The sequence below is a fragment of the Rutidosis leptorrhynchoides genome, unplaced genomic scaffold (assembly GCF_046630445.1).
Source record: "Rutidosis leptorrhynchoides isolate AG116_Rl617_1_P2 unplaced genomic scaffold, CSIRO_AGI_Rlap_v1 contig406, whole genome shotgun sequence".
Taxonomy (NCBI): Eukaryota; Viridiplantae; Streptophyta; class Magnoliopsida; order Asterales; family Asteraceae; genus Rutidosis; species Rutidosis leptorrhynchoides.
In genome coordinates this window covers 11,561-30,817 of record NW_027266638.1, presented here as the reverse complement: position 1 = coordinate 30,817, position 19,257 = coordinate 11,561, and positions in this window count along the sequence as shown.

The following is a 19,257-nucleotide window of genomic DNA, read 5'->3' as shown; positions in this document are numbered from 1 at the left end:
AACATTATCACTTAAAATGCTTATTATGCATTTTTCCTTCTACTTTGTGTTAAGGCATCTAATTTTGACTTTTTTATCTATTCAAATATATTATTGTCTCAAATGTAAATTATTTTAATCTTCCCTTAATTTTGATAAAATGAGTAAAAATGACACTAGGACGGATTGAATATATATAGAACTGGAGTTTGTTTCCAAAGGGGCTGATGCATGCATGCCTCAGAAATTTTACCCTTTTTGCACATTCCATCATCAATGCGGTGAATGTTATAACATTAGGCTCGAAACCTCTCTTAACTGCCTCTCGGAACAATTGATTAAGATGCTCAAGGTGAAAATATCAGGTAAAATGCCAGATATAGTAATCTGTCGATAAAGAGAAACAATAGAGTTATAATGTTTCATCCTAGCAATTTCCCCCAATAATTTATTGAATTGTGCAACGTACGGAGGAGGATGCATAGAAATCATAGTATCAAACAACGAAAAAGCATCATCAAGATTGAACCCACAATTAAGCTTATCCCTAACAAAATCTAAGCTAGGATCGCTTCTCGTTTTAATAAGCCGATTGAGAGCAAGAGGAGAATTGGAGCGAGAGTAAGATCTTACGAATGAATGAGAAAACCGTGTCGAAAGAAGAAGAAGAAGAAGAAGAAGAAGAAGAAGAAGAAGACGAGAAGTATGTCTCCATGGCGCCATCATCATCTTCGAGCTACCGATTGAAAAAATTGAATGAAAATGAACTATGGAGTTTGTAAGTCATTGAATCCGAATTCTTGTAGTCTAGCTGGAGGAGAGGACATCATGTTACTTAATATTACATTTTGACACTCAATCTTTAGTCATTTTGATATTTGGCACCCTCGACTTTAATTATTTCATTAGACTCTCTAGATTCTAAATCGTCAGTCAGCCTGAACTTTGATTTCATTGACTGTTGGTGTTTTTGTTTGATTTCCTGGAAATGGAATTGGGGAACGACACAATGTGAACACCTTGCCTTATTCCCTTTCCATCCAAAAGGATCACATTCCTCTTTATAGAATAATATTTTTAATTTGTTTATGTTCAATCAATCTCACCCTTCTCAATGTGTGTATAAATTACCGGTTTGATTTCTAGACCGATCGTGAACTTATCATCAAAAGAGAAAGACCGATCATCAACCAGCTCAATTTCATGATAGTATCAAACTGATTCAAATTCATGATCATATCAAAATCGACAGGATCTCATTTCGGAACCAATACGATGCTTCCAAAAACACAAGCAATTCATATTCAAGAATCCAACAAAATCAGAATACAACCACTATATATACTACTGTATATATACTACGAGTGTTGCCCTCCCTCCCCCCGGCACCTTCTAGCAAAGTTCCTTTTGGACATTATTTCTTAGCCGAATTTGATGTGAAAATAAGACTCCGTTTCTTTAATGTTTGAGCGCACACGAAGAACACGCCTTAAGTTAACAAAAGTGCTCGATTTTTAATTATTACAAGAAGAGTGATAGATATGCCATCCTGAAAAGGATCATGTTGTATCTACTAGTAGCTTCATATCATTTGGGTAAGAAATTTCACAAAAATAAAATAAAAATCAGTTGGGTCAGAAATAAAAAAATTGTCCATTTAGCAAGATACATTTTGGAAAAGTGTATAATTGGGTTAATAATTTTGGTCAAATTCAAACAACAAAAGAAAATTAATTAAGTTGAAAAAGAAACGATTGCTTGTTCTGTTGTTCATTCTTTCTATTTCCATTTTTATATATATTGGGCCGGTTTCGGTTCAGGTCAAATTTTTAATGATCCTGTCATGAACCGGTTTTTAGGCCATTCCAGGTTGGTTCGATGAAGCGGATTTTAAGACGGTTCCAGATCGGTTTCGGTTCGTGAAAAATTTGAACCGTACATGAACCATTCACATACGGTTCAAGTCCGATTTAGGGCCGGTTCAATATCGGTTCAGGCCGGTTCAAGTTAAAACTTAATTTTTTTAATTCCTTTTTTGATTTAAGTTATTTTTTTAACATTTAAAATGCATTAAAATAAAATTTAAGAAAATATTTATAAATATTTGATAAAATTAATGATAAAAAAAATTATTATTTTTTATTTCTATGAACCGATTTTGAACCGATCGAAAATCCGATTCGTGAACCGGTCCGGTCCGAGTGTAAACCGAAAACAAAATTTTCCCATTCTTTGTAAATCAGCACAGAATGATGCTCCAAAGAAAAAATCGTTTTGCTGGACGACTTGTCAAGGACTGACTTTCCATCGAAATATCAGATTTTGACAATTTTAGTTTCAGTACCGAAAACAAAATAAAATTTTGTGAAAGGAAATGGACTGATCATAATCCCGATCACATGGGAGATACCGACAACATATAAAAGGCTAATTAAGGGTTCGTTTGGTTCACTGGATAAACAACCGGATAAGACAAATTTATCCTATATGAAATCTTATTCAATTATTCTTATCATGCGAACCAAACAAGTTGTGAGTGTTCAAATAGAATGAAAACAAAACATTTTGCCAGTAGACTAGTCATACATTTACTGTCAACATGTATAAGTTTCAGCAAATTTTGAAAGAAAATATTTTTACACTTTACATGAGCTCAATGGAAAAACAAAATGATTCATTCGAGAAGAGCATAAACATAAAACCCAATTACTTTTCCACCAAAGCCAAAGCAGAATGCAATGTCAAAACAAACAATAGACTCAATATTTAGGAAAACTAACTTTTGAACGGATATATTGTATTAGATATATATATATATATAAAGTAAATGTAACGACTCGATAATTCAGACTTTGATAACCGTGCGAGTATTGTCGACGTGTAGTTGACTTTCGATTAAATAATACTCTCGATTGATTTACGCACGTTTCTTTTCGATTTCCACGATAGATTAAATTTCGATTTTTACTCTAACGCACGTTACTTACACGAACAGTTTCGATTCTAAAGTAAAATAGAATTCGATTTGAGCTAACATTCATTATAGGACGTTCTTACTTTAGAAAGTATTTCAATAAAACATTACAAGTCCATTTACAACTCAAATTACAATAACAATTACAAGGAAAACTCTATTACATACATACACACAAATGCCTAACTAAAATACTACATACAAACTTCACCAAATACTACCTATATTAAGCATTCCCAGCCGGCAGCCAACCTGCAGAACAACAACAGCAGCCTGTCAATCAAAGCCATCTTCTTTTGACATTTTACACCAAGACAACAAAACAAGTCAAATGAAAGTCTCAATATCACATGCCTAGCCCACAATACTAGACCATTCCAGTGACAAAATTTCAACACACAGACAGCTAAACTCAGACATACAAACCGGCAGAAATCAGCAGCCATATCCATTCCTTTGACAAAACCGAATCCAACCAAGACAATGCAATTTTTTCAAAACCAGCAACCTGAAATTCAAAACTTACCACATGCCAAATCCAGACAAATTCAGCATCCTATCATGATTATAAATACTCCACCGGATCATTATGACAGAACACAATACCCAGAATTCAAACCAAATCACCACAGAAACATTCAGCCTCACACAGAACAAGAACAAACCAGAACCTTACCAGAAACATCCCTGATTCAGCCAGTCAAATATCCAATTCATTCCAGTCAATCAAACAATACTCGTAAAACATTAATTCAGACAGCCCAGAATTACACAGAATCATCACAGTATTCCATCGAACAAAAACAGAGCATCATCAGAAATAAAGTTCCCAGAAAACATAAAATTTACCCCCATCATGACCGTCATTCTTCACTGACCATGAGTTCATCCGCCGTTGAGCCAGCAGCCGCCGGAACAGACTGATACACGACCAAGCCATCATGGAGTCGTGACCGGGACAGTCGAATTCGACAGAATCAACCCTTCCTTCGACATCTACGATCTGTACCAAAGCCATAACACCTCAGAACACGTCAAATTCAGTTGAAACAGTAAGTGTCCGATAATCAAAAATTTCAATTCAAGTAGAGTTAGTTCGTTATTTAAGTCGAAACTTATGTAGAAACGATTAGAAGGAAGAGTAGAATAACATATCTAAAATTCGGACAAAACCCCCAAACCCCACGAAGAACCCTAATATACAAAAACAGAAATTACAGCTTACCCGACCGTAGTTAAGAGGAATTGACTGTATATTCATACTTCCCGTGCCGAGTACTATCGGGAACGGCCAAGGGTTTGGCCGAAGACCGTCGTCTCCGGCAAAGACGACTGACGACAGAGACGACGATCGCGCGGAGAGAAGAAGAGAGAAGAAAGAGAAAAGGAAACTGTTTGGACCGAACCGGTCCAATCCTTTATATAATCCGTTTCAGTATTAAATGACCACAATACCCACAGTATTTTAAAATAATTACCGGATTACCAACACGTATTATTTCAGTCAATTAAAAGTCTAAGGTTAAATAATCTTTTCACAATATTAAGATCGATTCAGTTCGGTTCAGTCAGAATTAATTCGGTTCAATCCAGAAATCAGTCACCCGAACCTAAAAACGTATTTTTTTATATCTTTCGAAGCCAATAAAATTATTTTCACTCTATCCGAACCTATATAATTTTACCAGTAAATATTATAAATTATTTTGAACATTTTCGTATAAAAATTTTATTTTTCTCCATACGATGAAATTTAAATCACGAAATATATGTGTAATTAGTATGAATATATGTATAATTAATTATTTTAAATTTATTTCCATAAAAGGTTTAAGTCCAAATTAAAGTATAAATTTTATGATAAATTAATTTAAGTTCCAAAAAGTTAAAAATAATTTTTGATTAAAAATTGACATTTCTAAATAATTTAGTCTATAAGAAATTGATTTAATAAAAGATTAAATTAAATTAAATGATAATTCATGTTAATAAACAAATAATCAAATAATTCCAGTATGTAGAAAATTGACATTAGACATACGAGAGTATATATAATTTAATTTATGCCAACAATTAGACTTATTTAATTATCGATGTCGTTTAGGTTGATAATTCACGTAAATCGAGACGAGACGAAAAATCTAACAGCGAGATAACATCGAACCTTCAAGTTTTCAAAATTTATTTATCATGTAGATTCGATAGATATTAACAATAGTATCGATTTCAGACAGAATCGCACGAGCTGCTCTCCGAAGGACGTACACGAATACACGACTACGATAGAACTGTGAGTTTATTATAATTTTATTTCAGTATGTTGCAAGTATATATATATATACTTAGTAAATATTTTACATTATTATGCCAAACACATCATTGCATGATTTATGATTTTTACGGTTTTCCAAAGGTTTGGCATAGCTATTTTGAAAAACTAAATAGCCGTAGATGGCCTGTAGACCTTCAAATATAAAATAAGATTTTCAAATCACGTTTACATTTATTTAATCATGCATATTAATATTCAGCTATTCATGTGTTATATATAATTACATATTTATATTATATATAAACTATATACGAACCCCCAGCTATACACGTTTTTATTATCAGTAGTACCAGGTCCACTCAGGTGACCTCTCGTTTATAGGTCTGCGCAGATGGTACGCCATCTTAGATGTTGGCCTCATGTCTAGGTTGGTTCCGGTATACGTTCGAGTACCACATGGTAGGCAAGGGATGCTGTGTAGTTCGCTACTACATCAGTTATTCCTATTGTTTTTTACTGATATGGGTTCATAGATATTTTCAGCTATTATATCAATATTTCAGAATATCTCATGCACAGTTATAAATCATGATTTCATAAATCAGTATTTGACAGTATAATTCATGATTTCATAAATCTTTATTTTATCGTATAATCATGATTTTATTAATCAATATTTTACAGTATATTCCATGATTTATAAACCAGTATTTTACAATATGTTCAATATACGTTTTCGTATAAAACCAAATGAACTTATAAATTCTCACTAAGCGAAAGCTTACGTTTTATTTTCAAACATGTTTTAATTTCTCCAAGTTAGATAAACAGGATAGGCACGGACTACGAGGCATGAGTAGGGTTCCACTTCCGCATCTCCCAGTCCACGTCATGCACAGGTACCAACGAGGCACCGACCTCGATCCACGTAAGTAGGGTCGGGAACGGGCGTTTCAGTAAATCACTTATTAGTCAATATATATTAAGTCTTTATATGGATAGCTCTAATGCCAAGAATGCTTTGGCTTCTGCCACGAAAACATTAAGTATAATACGTAATTGTACTATTATAAATAGTCATTATAATAATATTTGTGTTTAAGTGGCTTTTTCTTTCCTTCCTTCCATCATTAATATTTCATCTCTCTCTATATCTCCATCGTTCCTTCTCCCTCCCTCTCTGTGAATTCAATATTCCATATATAGTAGTTGAGGTTCGTATCTAAATACCCTCATCTCCTGCCCACTATCTCCTCTCTAAAAAATTCCCTCCGTCTCGTTTAAATATCGGTTTGTGAAACAATTAGGAAGAAAAAAAGAGTGGGTTTAGATGGATTATAGCCGATTATAGTCTAGTCATGTCACGTCGAGATCTAGATTATCGTTCGATTCACGGTGTTTTCGACTGGTTTTGAAGGTGTATGTTAAGTATGATTCTGGATTCCTTTAGAGTTATTACTAATGGATTCGACGGATAATCGACGGTGGCAGTCGACACTCAACACTCAACAGCGGTGGTACTTGGAGGAGAGAGAAAAATCAAGGACCTTTATGTCAATTACTTGAGGAATAAAATCACATAAGTTATTAGATTAAAGGGGCTTCCAAACCTGAATTGAATAAATATGGGGCATCTTTAAAACAAATATTACTAGGAGTCTTCTTTTTTTTTTTTTTGAAATGATCATTTTTAATTCCAAAATTTTTGTGGCAGAAGTCAAACTCTTTGTGGCATTAGACCCACTCTCTTTATATCAATCATTTCTCTTTAAATCATATATACACGTTTATCTCTAATGTTTTACGATTTACGAATAGACAACATGTATTGCAAGCAATGCCTAATATAATCTATCGATTATTTATGAAATTAAGAATTCGATGATGACAGATTTCTTGCAAGTCTTTGCAATGTTTGTCAATTTGGAAAAGTGTATAATTGGGTTAATAATTTTGGTCAAATTCAAACAACAAAAGAAAATTAATTAAGGTGAAAACGATGTTGTTCATTCTTTCTAATTCCTTTTTTTATATATTGGGCTGGTTTCGGTTCAGGGTCAAGTTTTTAATGATCCGACCATGAATCGGTTCGGACCAGTTCGATACACCAAATTTAAGATGGTTCCGGGCCGATTCCGGTTCGTGAAAAATTTGAACCGTATATAAACCATTCGCATATGGTTGAAGTCCGGTTTAGGGCCGGTTCAATATCGGTTCATGACCGATTCAGGTTCAAACTTACCTTTTTTAATTCTTTTTTTTATTTAAGTTATTTTTTTTAACATTTTAAATGCATTAAAATAAAATTTAAGAAAATATTTATAAATATTTGATAAAATTAATGATAAAAAAATTTATTATTTTTTATTTCTATGAACCGATTTTGAATCAATAGAAAATCCGATTCGTGAACCGGTCCGGTCCGAGTGTAAATCGCTGATTTGACGGTTCCATCATTAACAAACCGATTTGTCACCACGAATTGATCGGTTTGGTTCAGAATTTGACCAGGACCAATATCGGCATCCAATATTGTTCCTACTCCACAATAATTTACGGCATTTGCTAGAAATTATCTTGATAAACAAGTAATAATAAATCTAACACCCAAGTAACTTTTAATGAAGTCAGTGAAAAAAAAATGATTAATTCGACAGCTACATAAGAAACACAAGATTTAACCTTGAAAGATACTCAAAAGTCGATGCTACAGAATCACCAAAGCCATCAAAAAACATTCTGTCAGCTTCAGTTTCAATTCCCTATCACAAGCTTCTCGAAGAAGTTCCATTCCCTTCACTATATCATTATTCGTAACAGAACCCCTTATAATTATGTTATAACAGACACTATTTGCAGTGCAACCAGTATCTTCCATCTCTCTAAATAAATTGCATGCTTCAATTAGTAGTCCTTCCTTACATTGCCCTTGTATCATAATAGAATACCTAAACACATCGGGAAGTAGCCTTTTGGATTTGAGACTAAAAAATAGATCCCTCGCAGCTTTTAGGTTACCAGATTTTGTTGAAGTTTGAAACCGAGAGGATTGAGAGTAGTGTTTGTTTTATGATAACTTGAATTAAATTTTTATTGACTTTGTTGTTTTATTTATATTACAAATCCTAATGTAATAGAAATTAAATAAGTACATGAACAATCTAATCTACAACCATACTTCTCCATGTGATCACATTCAAACCATACTTAGTATGGTATAACCATGCTTTTAGTGTTTGAATGTGTGGTCTGATCAAGTCCATGCTTGTGTTCGAAGAAGGAGGAGACAGTGGCTTGCAACACAAGCAACTGATTGAGTGGAGGGAGATTGGACTTGTCACTGCCGAATGGGCCGAGAAATCCGTCTGGCCCATTTGCACCGAAAGCTTGTGCGTGGCCCAGAAGCTAACAGAAGGAGACGAAGATGATTGACGGAAGCTGACGTGTAGAGGTAGCCGTTTGAAGAGATAGCAGTTTGGCTTGCAACGGTCGAATCCCAATTACGAAATGATGAAACCTAATTCGTCTTCTCGTTTCTAATTCAGCAATAATCATTTCTTCCACTTTCCATACACAATTTCAACACCCCCCGCAAGCTCGACTTGTCTGAAATTGAGAAGTTCGAGCTTGGAAAGGAACAAACAAAATGTGGGTGCTCGTTGGGATTTGGTGAACAAATCTGAAAGTTGTTGAGATGATGGAATATGAAGTAGATGAATCGAGCCTTCCTTAACCTGATTCCTTATAATGTGGCAATCAATTTCGATATGCTTTGTCCTTTCATGGAACACAGCATTTCGAGCAATGTGGATGGTAGATTGGTTTTCACAGTATAATGAAGCAGCTTGTGGGTGATTGATGAAGATCTTTCAGAATGCAGCGAATCCAAATCAACTCACAAGCAACCATTGCAAGGGCTCGATATTCAGCTTATGCAGAAGATCGAGAAACAGTAGATTGTTTCTTTGATTTCCAAGATACAAGAGCATCGCCAAAGAAAATGCAAAATCCAGTGATCGATTTTCTAGTTAATGGACATTTTGCCCAGTCAGCATCAGAGTATGACTTGAGTTGCATCGAGCTCTTTGATGAGAAATACAGGCCTTGCCCTGGTGAGTTTTTCAAGTATCTTAATATCTTGTGTGCTGCTTGTAAATGACTTGTTGTTGGCTCATTTAGAAATTATGATAGGAATTGAGTGGATTGAGAAATGTCTGGCCTTGTGTGGGTGAGATAGAGCAATTTTCCAATTAGTGTCCGGTAGGTGGATGGATCTTCTAACTTGACTGATGTGGTAGGAAATTCCATTGAGTACATCATAAGAGTTGTTGTTGGTTTGCAGCCTAGGAAACATGATTCTGTAAGAATCTCTAGGACATATTTCCTCTGGCACATATGAATTCCTGTCTTAGATCTGGCTATTTCAAAACCTAGGAAGTATTTCAGATTTCCTAAGTCCTTAATGCTGAACTTTTCATGTAAAAACTCCTTGACTAGTGTTATCTGATTCATGTCATTTCCTGCAATGATAAGATCATCTACATAGACTAGGATAGCTGTGAATGATTTATCAGTAAGATGAATGAATAAAGAGTGATCTGAGGAGGACTGTGAGTAACTAAAAGCCATGAGTGCCTCTATGAGTTTAAAATTCCATTGCCTGCTTGGTTGTTTGAGGCCATACAATGATTTGATGAGTCTGCATACCTTGTTATGAGGAATGTTAGACCCTGGTGGAGGTTTCATGTAAACCTCCTCATCTAGATCACCATGTAGAAATGCATTATTGATATCTAGCTGTTGTAGATGCCAATCTTTTGCTGCTGCAACACTAAGTAAGAGTCTGATTGTTGTAAACTTGGCAATTGGTGAGAAAGTCTCAGAGTAGTCAATTCCCTCTTTCTGAGTGTATCCTTTTTCCACAAGCCTTGCTTTATACCTCTCTATGGAGCCATCTGCCTTGTGTTTCAATTTGAACACCCATTTGCATCCTATTGCTTTCTTTCCTCTAGGCAGATAAAAAATTATCTAGGTTTGATTTTCTGACAAAGCTCTCAATTCAGTTTCTATGGTTGTTTGCCAATTCTCATTTTTAATGGCTTGTTTGAAATTTTTTGGCTCCTTTTGACAACAGATTTTCAAAGTGAATGCAAGATGATTATGTGACTGATTAGGAAATGAAAAATGATTTTTGACTGAGTGAGGGGTACCTAGAATGTGAATGCTACTTGAAATCTTGAGGAATGATTCATGGTCCTGCTGAGATAAGGCTATGACTAAATTACAATGATAGTCTTCTAGATGTTTAGGTGTAAACCTAGTTCTATTAGACTTCCTAACTATCTGTTGGTCAACTATTTTAGGTTATGCATTCTCATTTGGCTCATCTATGTGCATATCGGTTGGAATTTCTATTGGCTCAATAGGATCATCATTAGTCCCTTCATCAAGGTAATGACAACCCTCAGATATTACCTCTGAGACAGGTAAGTTTCTACTCCTTATTGGAAGCATTAAACATAAATCATCCAGATTAATGTGAGGACCATTATATGGAAAAATGTTTTCATGAAATGTAACATGATATCCTAACTAAATGCTGTGATTTTTAAATGCAAAATCTTGTAACTTTTTGTCCCTTGTTGATATCCTAGCATGACACATTTAGATGACCTAGGCATGAATTTAGTCTTATTTCTGTCAAGAGTAGATATGAAGCATAATGAACCAAAAACTCTTAGATGAGATAAATAAGGAACTTTATTGTACAATACCTCATACGGAGTTTTGTTCATTAGAATTGGTGTTGGTGTCCGGTTTATCAAATGAACTGCATGAGTAATGGCATAATTCCAAAATTTAAGAGGAAGCTTACTTTGAAAATGTAAGGCTCTTCCTACATTCAGAATATGCTGATGTTTTCTTTCAACTCTACCATTCTATTCTGGACATTCAACACAGGATGTTTCATGTAAAACTCCATTTGATGCATAAAACTGAGAATCATTAAATTTCTGACCATTATCACTTCTAATGACCTTTATTCTTTTTTCAAATTGTGTTTCTATCATCTTGTAGAACTGTGTTATGAAGTTTTTGATTTTAGACTTATGCTTCATTAGATAAATCCATGTATGCCTATAATGATCATAAAAAATGGTTACAAAATATCTATGTCCATGCAATGATGGTGAAACAGGTCCCCATATGTCCATATGAATTAGATCAAAATTTTCTTTGGCAATGGATTGACTTATTTTAAAAGACATCTTTTTTTGCTTAGCTAAATGATAGATATCATAAACATGGTCTTTATTGAAATTGATGCTTTCATTAATGGTCTTAAAACCTGATAATCTGGCACTAGACGGATGACCAAGTCAAAAATGCCAGATATCAAAAGTGTTCATAGGCAAGTCTATTACATTGGCAGATAAAGCATTCTTTTGACAAAAATTCCTAGGACATTCAAAAGTATCTGCCAAATTCACAAAATAAAGGCCTTTCCTTTGCTCAGCTGTACCAATCATCCTCATAGTTTTTAAGTCCTGCATTAGACATTTAGAAGAGTAGACCATAAGTACACAGTTTGAATCCACAATCAATTTATTTACAGAAATGATATTGAAAGCAAATTCAGGAGTGTATAACACATTGAACAATGTAATTGTGTTTGTTAGCTCTACTGTTCTTATGTGTGTGGCTGCTATGAAAACCTTATTTGGCAATTGGATTTTGTAATTTGGAACAGGTTTTAGAATTTTGAAAAATAATTTAGAACAGCAGATGTGGTCTGAGGCACCTGTGTCTAATAACCAAGGAAAGATTATATTCTGTGAATGTTTTTCAGAAAAATTACCATTGAAATTTTGTGAGGTGTTGGCCATGTTGCTAACAAAAATCTGTGATTGAGAGTTTGCCTTTGCTTGTCTTTTGAGTGACTCATACTCATTTTGTGAGATTTAGATTGTGGATACATCTTGTTGTTTTTCTTCAGTCTCCACTGTTGCCATGTTTGCAGATGTTCTTTGGTAAATTTAAAGTTGGGAGGGAATCCAACCAATCTGTAGCACTTTGCAGCAATTGTGTCCTATTTTGCCACAATGATTGCAGATTGGTTTGCCATCTACAGTTTTCTTGTAAGGAGAATGTTGTTGAGTCTGTTACTGAGGTTTTGCAGAGAAAAAGGCAGCCATGATTGGTTCATCAGCTTCTGCAGGTATTTTGTCTTTCATACTGAGCAATTGTTGCATAGACTTTCTGGAGAGAGGGAATAGGATCAAGCATCATGATTGTTGATTTGGTCTGAGCATACACATAATTGAGTCCTTTTAATAACTTGATGAGTTTGTCATTCTCATAGTACTCAGCTATGACTTTGAGTGCTTTACACTCACACTTGATTGCACATTCGCATTCAGGGATTGGCCTCAAATCATCAAATTCATCCCATAATATTCTCATTTTGGTGTAATAATCTGAAATATTGAGGTCATCTTGTTTGAGCAGATAAATTTTTTCTTGGATGTCAGAAATCCTTGAGATATCTGTTTTGAAAAACCTGCCTTATAGGTCTTTCCACATCTCAAGTGCAGTTTTGAATATGGAGATGGATGGCCGGATTGAAGGAGACACTGAATTCATCAACCAGCATGAGACAGTTATGTTGCATCTGTCCCAATCAGAGAAGGTTTGGTGATCTTCTTGTGGTTTTTGAATTTTTCCATTCACAAAGTTGAATTTTACCTTAGATCTAAGAGCCAATGTCATGGATCTTGACCAGCTGTGGTAATTGTTGTTGTTCAAGAGAGGAGAAACAAGAATTTGTGTTGGATTCTCACTGGGATGAAGTTAATAATCAATGAGGGTGACATGGAGTTTTGGTTTGAAGAGGTGATATCAGACATGATTTTGAAGTGAAGGTTTTGTGATTGGTTTTGTAATTTCGATTTTGAAGTGAGGATTGATATGAGTTCAAGTTACTTGGAAATAAAAGACTCTCAATTAGCTCTAGATACCATGTTGAAGTTTGAACCGAGAGGATTGAACAATACTTCTCCATGTGATCACATCCAAACCATACTTAGTATGGTATAACCATGCTTTGAGTGGTTGAATGTGTGGTTTAATCAAGTCCATGCTTGTGTTGGAAGAAGGAGGAGACAGTGGCTTGCAACACAAGCAGCTGAGTGAGTGAAGGGAGATTAGACTTGTCACTGCCGAATGGGCCAAGAAATTCGTCTGGCCTATTTGCACCGAAAGCTTGTGCGCGGCCCAAAAGCTAACAGAAGGAGACGGAGATGATTGACGGAAGCTGACGTGTAGAGGTAGCCGTTTGGCTTGCAACGGTCGAATCCCAATTGCGAAATGATGAACCCTAATTCGTCTTCTCGTTTCTAATTCGGCAATAATCCTTTCTTCCACTTTCCAGACACAATTTCAAGGCATTCAATATCAGGAGATAAACCATTGTCTTGTATTAATTCAAACAAGTTCAGTGCCTCATCAAGATTCCCATTCTTTACAAGACCATCCAACAAAGTTGCACATGTGACCATATTTGGAGGTCGATTAAGATGCTCAATGTGAAAATATCAAGTAAAATGCCAGACATAGTAATCTGCCGATAAAGAGAAACAACAGAGCTATGATGTCTCATTCTCGCCATTTCTCCCAATAATTTATTGAATTGGGCAATGTGCGGAGGAGGATGCATAGAGATCATAGTATCAAACAACGAAAGAGCATCATCAAGATTGGTAAACCCATAATTAAGCTTATCCATAATTGATCACCTTAAGGTAGTCCGTAAATATATTACAATCTGAACTTTAATCATGTCTCATTCGATAGAGGACTTCTATTTTTCTTTTCTTAGCACGACCCTGAATAATTATGGTTGATTCTTCACATATTTTACTTGTTCAACGAAATGCATCTTACATACATATTCATAGAATTGTTCTGGTTTCATTCTTAAGATACACCAGCAGCTTAGGCAACGTGAAAAATTGGTTGAGTAAAAAGAAACCAATCAAGTCTTAAACCCTGAATAAATCTCAGAAACCAATCAATTTTCTCAGAAATAATTAACACGAGGAATTCGAGCAAGGATTTAAAAACAGCTGAGATGGATTGAAGAAGAAACAGCCGATGAGGAAACCTTTTTTCACAACCAAATTGCTGCAAATTACTGAATTTGCATTTCTATGAGCATGTAATATGCATTTCGTTGAACAAGTAAAATCACTACTATAAGATAACAGATACAACTTTGGGCTTCTTTCATATCACCATGTAAGCAATTGCCATCGATCAATGCATTAAAAGTTACATTATTCTCATTCCCATCTACAAGAACTACGACGCGATTCATTAAATTTTTCTGATAATACATCCAGCGTCACATTCCTCTAATCGTCTGGAATTGGGATAGAATGGAAGCGACATCGGAAGATGGGGCTTTTAGGATTAGTGTGCCTACATTTGTCGATGGATGAAGAGAGTGCCCAATGATGAAAAGAGTGCCTACATTTGTCGAAAGAAATGGGAGTTACCAACATGTATAAAAACTACACATTTTGCCCATAGAATAGTAATACATTTACTGTCAACATGTGTAAGTTTCAGCAATTAGTAGCCCTTTACATGAACAAAATGGAAAACTTATATGATTTGTTTGGCAGCAGCGTAAACATAAAACACTTATGCAATATAAAAGCCTTCAAAAAACATATCACACCTGAAAATAAACGCAAAAGTCGATGCTAGAATCATCAAAGCCTTCAAAAAACTTATGTACTATTGCTTCTTCAGCACACCCAAAGCAGAATGGACTGTCATAACAAACAAAAGGATAATGTAAGCACAGAGGTAGCACAAAAATAAGCTAACAATTTCCTATTTCTCGAAAGTGAATAAATATTTCTTCAAATGCTCATGATAAACATACCTGCTAGTTTGCTCTTTTCATCTAAACCGTGATCAGATAAAAGATTCACTATCATATTTGCTGTGTTATAGTCTGCAGAAAACCCCCTATCACAAGCTTCTTGAAGAAGTTCCATTGCCTTCACGATATCATTGTTGGTAATACAACCCCTGATAATTATATTATAACAGCAACTATTTGCAGAGCAACCAGTATCCTCCATACCTCTAAATAAATTACACGCTTCATCCAAATGTCTTTCCTTAAGCAGCCCTTGTATCATAATAGAATATGTATACACACTGGGATATATCCCTTTGGATTTGAGGCTAAGAAACAAATCCTTCGCAGCTTTGAGGTTACCAGATTTGCACAAACCATTCATGATGATATTAAAGCATTCAATATCAAGAGATAAACAATTGTCCTGCATTAATTTAAACACATCTAGAGCCTCATCAAGAAGCCCATTGTCTATTAAACCATCCAACAAAGTTGTGCAAGTGACCATATTTGGAGGTTGACCAGAAGCAGACATCTTGTTGAAAAGCTGTTTTGCTTCCACAACCTTCCCTGCTTGAAACAAGCCACCCAGAAGAGTGGTGAAAGTAACCGCATCTGGAAATACCCTCATTTGAGACATTTCGTCAAAAAGTCTCATTGCTTCATCTATCATTTTAGATTTGCAATACCCATTTATCAAGATGCTATACGTTCTAACATCAGGAGAAACACGCTGTGAATCCATACAACGGAACAACTTTTGGGCTTCCTGCATTTGACCACGTAAGCAATACCCATCCATCAATGCATTAAAAGTTACCGTATTGGGCCTTTGACCCTGATCGATCATCATTTCGACAATTGCCTCGGCCTCTGACACAAGCCCTTCTTTACAATGCGCGTCAATCATTATGGTAAATGAATAATGGTTTGGCTTGATATTGTGAGCAACCATCTCACTCCATAGGCGTTTAACTTCTTTCCATGCACCTAATTTACACATTCCATCGATTAACGAGTTATACGTGATGACTGTAGGTGTAATGCCTTTCGTCTTCATTTCATCAAAGAGATGGAACGCTTCCTTCACCTGCTTATCCTTACACAAACTATCAATAATCGTGTTATATACCACTACATCAGGCTCAATACCTCCTTCAAACATCTTCCATAACAATTGAATAGCCTTCTCACATCGCCTGCTATACACAAACCATTTACGATTGCGCTGTATGTAATTAAATTAGGTTTACAACCCCTCTTGACCATATCATCGAACAATGTAATAGCTTCAGATATCTCACCCTTTTTGCACATTCCATTTATCAACGTCCTGAATGTTATAACATTAGGCTCGAAACCCCTCTTAGCTGTCTCTCGAAACAGTTTACTAGCCACGCCAATATTACCTACTTGACACAAACCATTAATCATTGTGCTATAAGTAATTAAGTTGGGCTCATAACCTTCCTTGACCATGTCATCAAACATTCTTGCAGCTTCAGTCACTTTGCCCTCTATGCACATACCATTAATCAAAGTATTAAAGGTCACGACAGTAGGGTGAAAACCAAGTTTCATGATCTTTCCAAGGACAGCCAAACCAGAACTCATCTGACCCAGACGACAGAGGCAGTTGATTAAGATGCTCAACATGAAAATATCAGGTAAAATGCCAGACATAGTAATCTGTCGATAAAGAGAAACAACAGATCTATGATGTTTCATTCTAGCAATTTCCCCCAATAATTTATTGAATTGGCCAATGTACGGAGGAGGATTCATACAAATCATAGTATCAAATAAAGAAAGAGCTTCATCGAGATTGTTGAACCCGTAATTAAGCTTATCCCTAACAAAATGTCGGATAGCATCAGTTGCAATAGGAGAATCGGAGCGAGAGCGAGAGTAAGATCTTACATATGAATGAGAAAACCGTGTCGAAAGAAGAAGAAGACGAGAAGTATTTATCCATGGCGTCATCGTCACCTTCTCGTTTTGAGCTGCCGATTGACAAAATGTTTGGTTTTGCAAAACCAGAAAGATGGAATTCGTATCTAGCGGCCGGAATACCTTATGTTGCTAATTAAAATAGTGTAATGTAAAAAAAAGATTAAAAGAAAATCATAATTACTAATATTAATATGCATAAAAGTATGAAAAAATGACATCTATTAAAAAAAAAGAATATATAAATAAATATCCATTACATTTAGTTTCAAAGAGAAAAGGTCAAGAGTTTTTGGATTGGGCCTTGACAGTCCTACGAAAGCCCGAATATTTAACGTCTAAATTTAGCTCCGTTATAAAACTAAAAGCCCATTTGTCATCTTAGTCAAAAGGAAAGAATTCATCATTCATACATAGTCAACAGCAAATTCTAGAGAGAAGAATTAAATTAAAATGCCTGAATATTGTGTAACCGGAGGAAGTGGTTTCATTGCTTCATACCTAATCAAGTCTTTACTCGATCATGGCCACACCGTACGCGCCACCGTTAGAGACCCAAGTTCGTAATTTCCATCTGTTTTTAACTCTCTCAATTCTTAATTACTTATCGCTTTTATCTGAATGTTTTATGAATATCGAGTATTCTGTCATTTTTTTAGATGATAAGGGCAAAGTTGGGTTTTTAATGAGAAAATGTGATGATGAAAAAAAAGAAAAGAAAAATAGAAGTCCTCTATCGAATGAGACATGATTAAAGTTCAGCGAGTTGGGAATCGTTTCCAGGCTTCGCCTGATTTTTTTTTTTCCGTGTAATAATGTACTACCTCCGTTTCAAAATAGATACAAACTTTTGCATGCAATTTGCATTAAAAAATTTGCATCTATTTTGGAACGGGGGGAGTATTATTTATCTAGGCTAGACTACAGGCATTCGAATTCCATCTTTCTACTTCGGCAAAACCAAACATTGTTTGTTTTGACAGTCCATTCTGCTCTGGGTTTGGTAAAGAAGCAATAATGCATAGTTGGCCAACCTTACTGCCCGAGTGCCAGTCATTCGACGTATTACTGACAAAATAGTCAACTTAATTGAGATCGAAGCTGACGGTAGGTTTTCTGAAGGATTTTAACAATAGTAAATGCATACCCTGTTTGGATCACAAGTGTTATCAGAAGCTTCGCAAGGATAGTCCTCTTCAGTATTAATACCGCCATTCTTGATGATAAACTGTCAGGCATAGTCCATGAGACCTCCATTGGCATCCCTGGTTATATGAAGTATGTGTGAAGAGAAGCAGAGCAAATATTGTCTGAATGTTACATTATTAAGTTGTTTGTTACTGTATTTATTTATTTTAGACAAGCTTTGATGATTGAAGTTGTTATTTTCACCCATTTCTCACCTTTATCAGTTTTGAATTTCTCAAAAGATTTTGTTTTTTTTGTTTTCTACAATATCTTATGATGCAAGAAAACTTGATCAAGAACTGAAAATTTTTCCTTTGAAAAATCTCACTGATCATTATTACTAGGATGAAAGAAAGAAGTATTAAAGTCTCAGAGAACTAATAACTTAACGAATTGAGTAAAAGAGAGAATTGAGTAAAAGAGAGAATATGAATGGTAACTAGTAACGAACTGAATAATCCGACAATTGAGAATGACGAACTTGTTGCAACCGTCTTTGCTGACTTGATTGTCGTACCGGATGTGTCGGCTGGCGAAAAGGTGCGGTTCATGACGACTTTCCGATCAGGAATGCATGCTATATATGAAACTGGATATAATATACAAGCTTTTGCAATTCCTTTTTATCATTTAAATTATCACTTTGCCTAAGCTGCTGGTGTATCTTAAGCATGACGACAGAACATTTGTATGAATATGTATGTAAGATGCATTTCCTTGAACAAGTAAAATATCATAAACTAAGTCTTAATTCCAAAATACATATATACTGCATCCTTTATTTAATTGTCATGCATCTTACTTTCATTAAGGTAATATCATATACTTTATATTTTAAAAATAATACCAATTAAAAACGAAGGTATTTTAGAATACCTCTTTTTTTAGAAAATTTTCCGATATAGCCCCAGAGAAAATAAGGACCGGCAAGGCTACAAGAAGTACCGATGTGTTTGCATT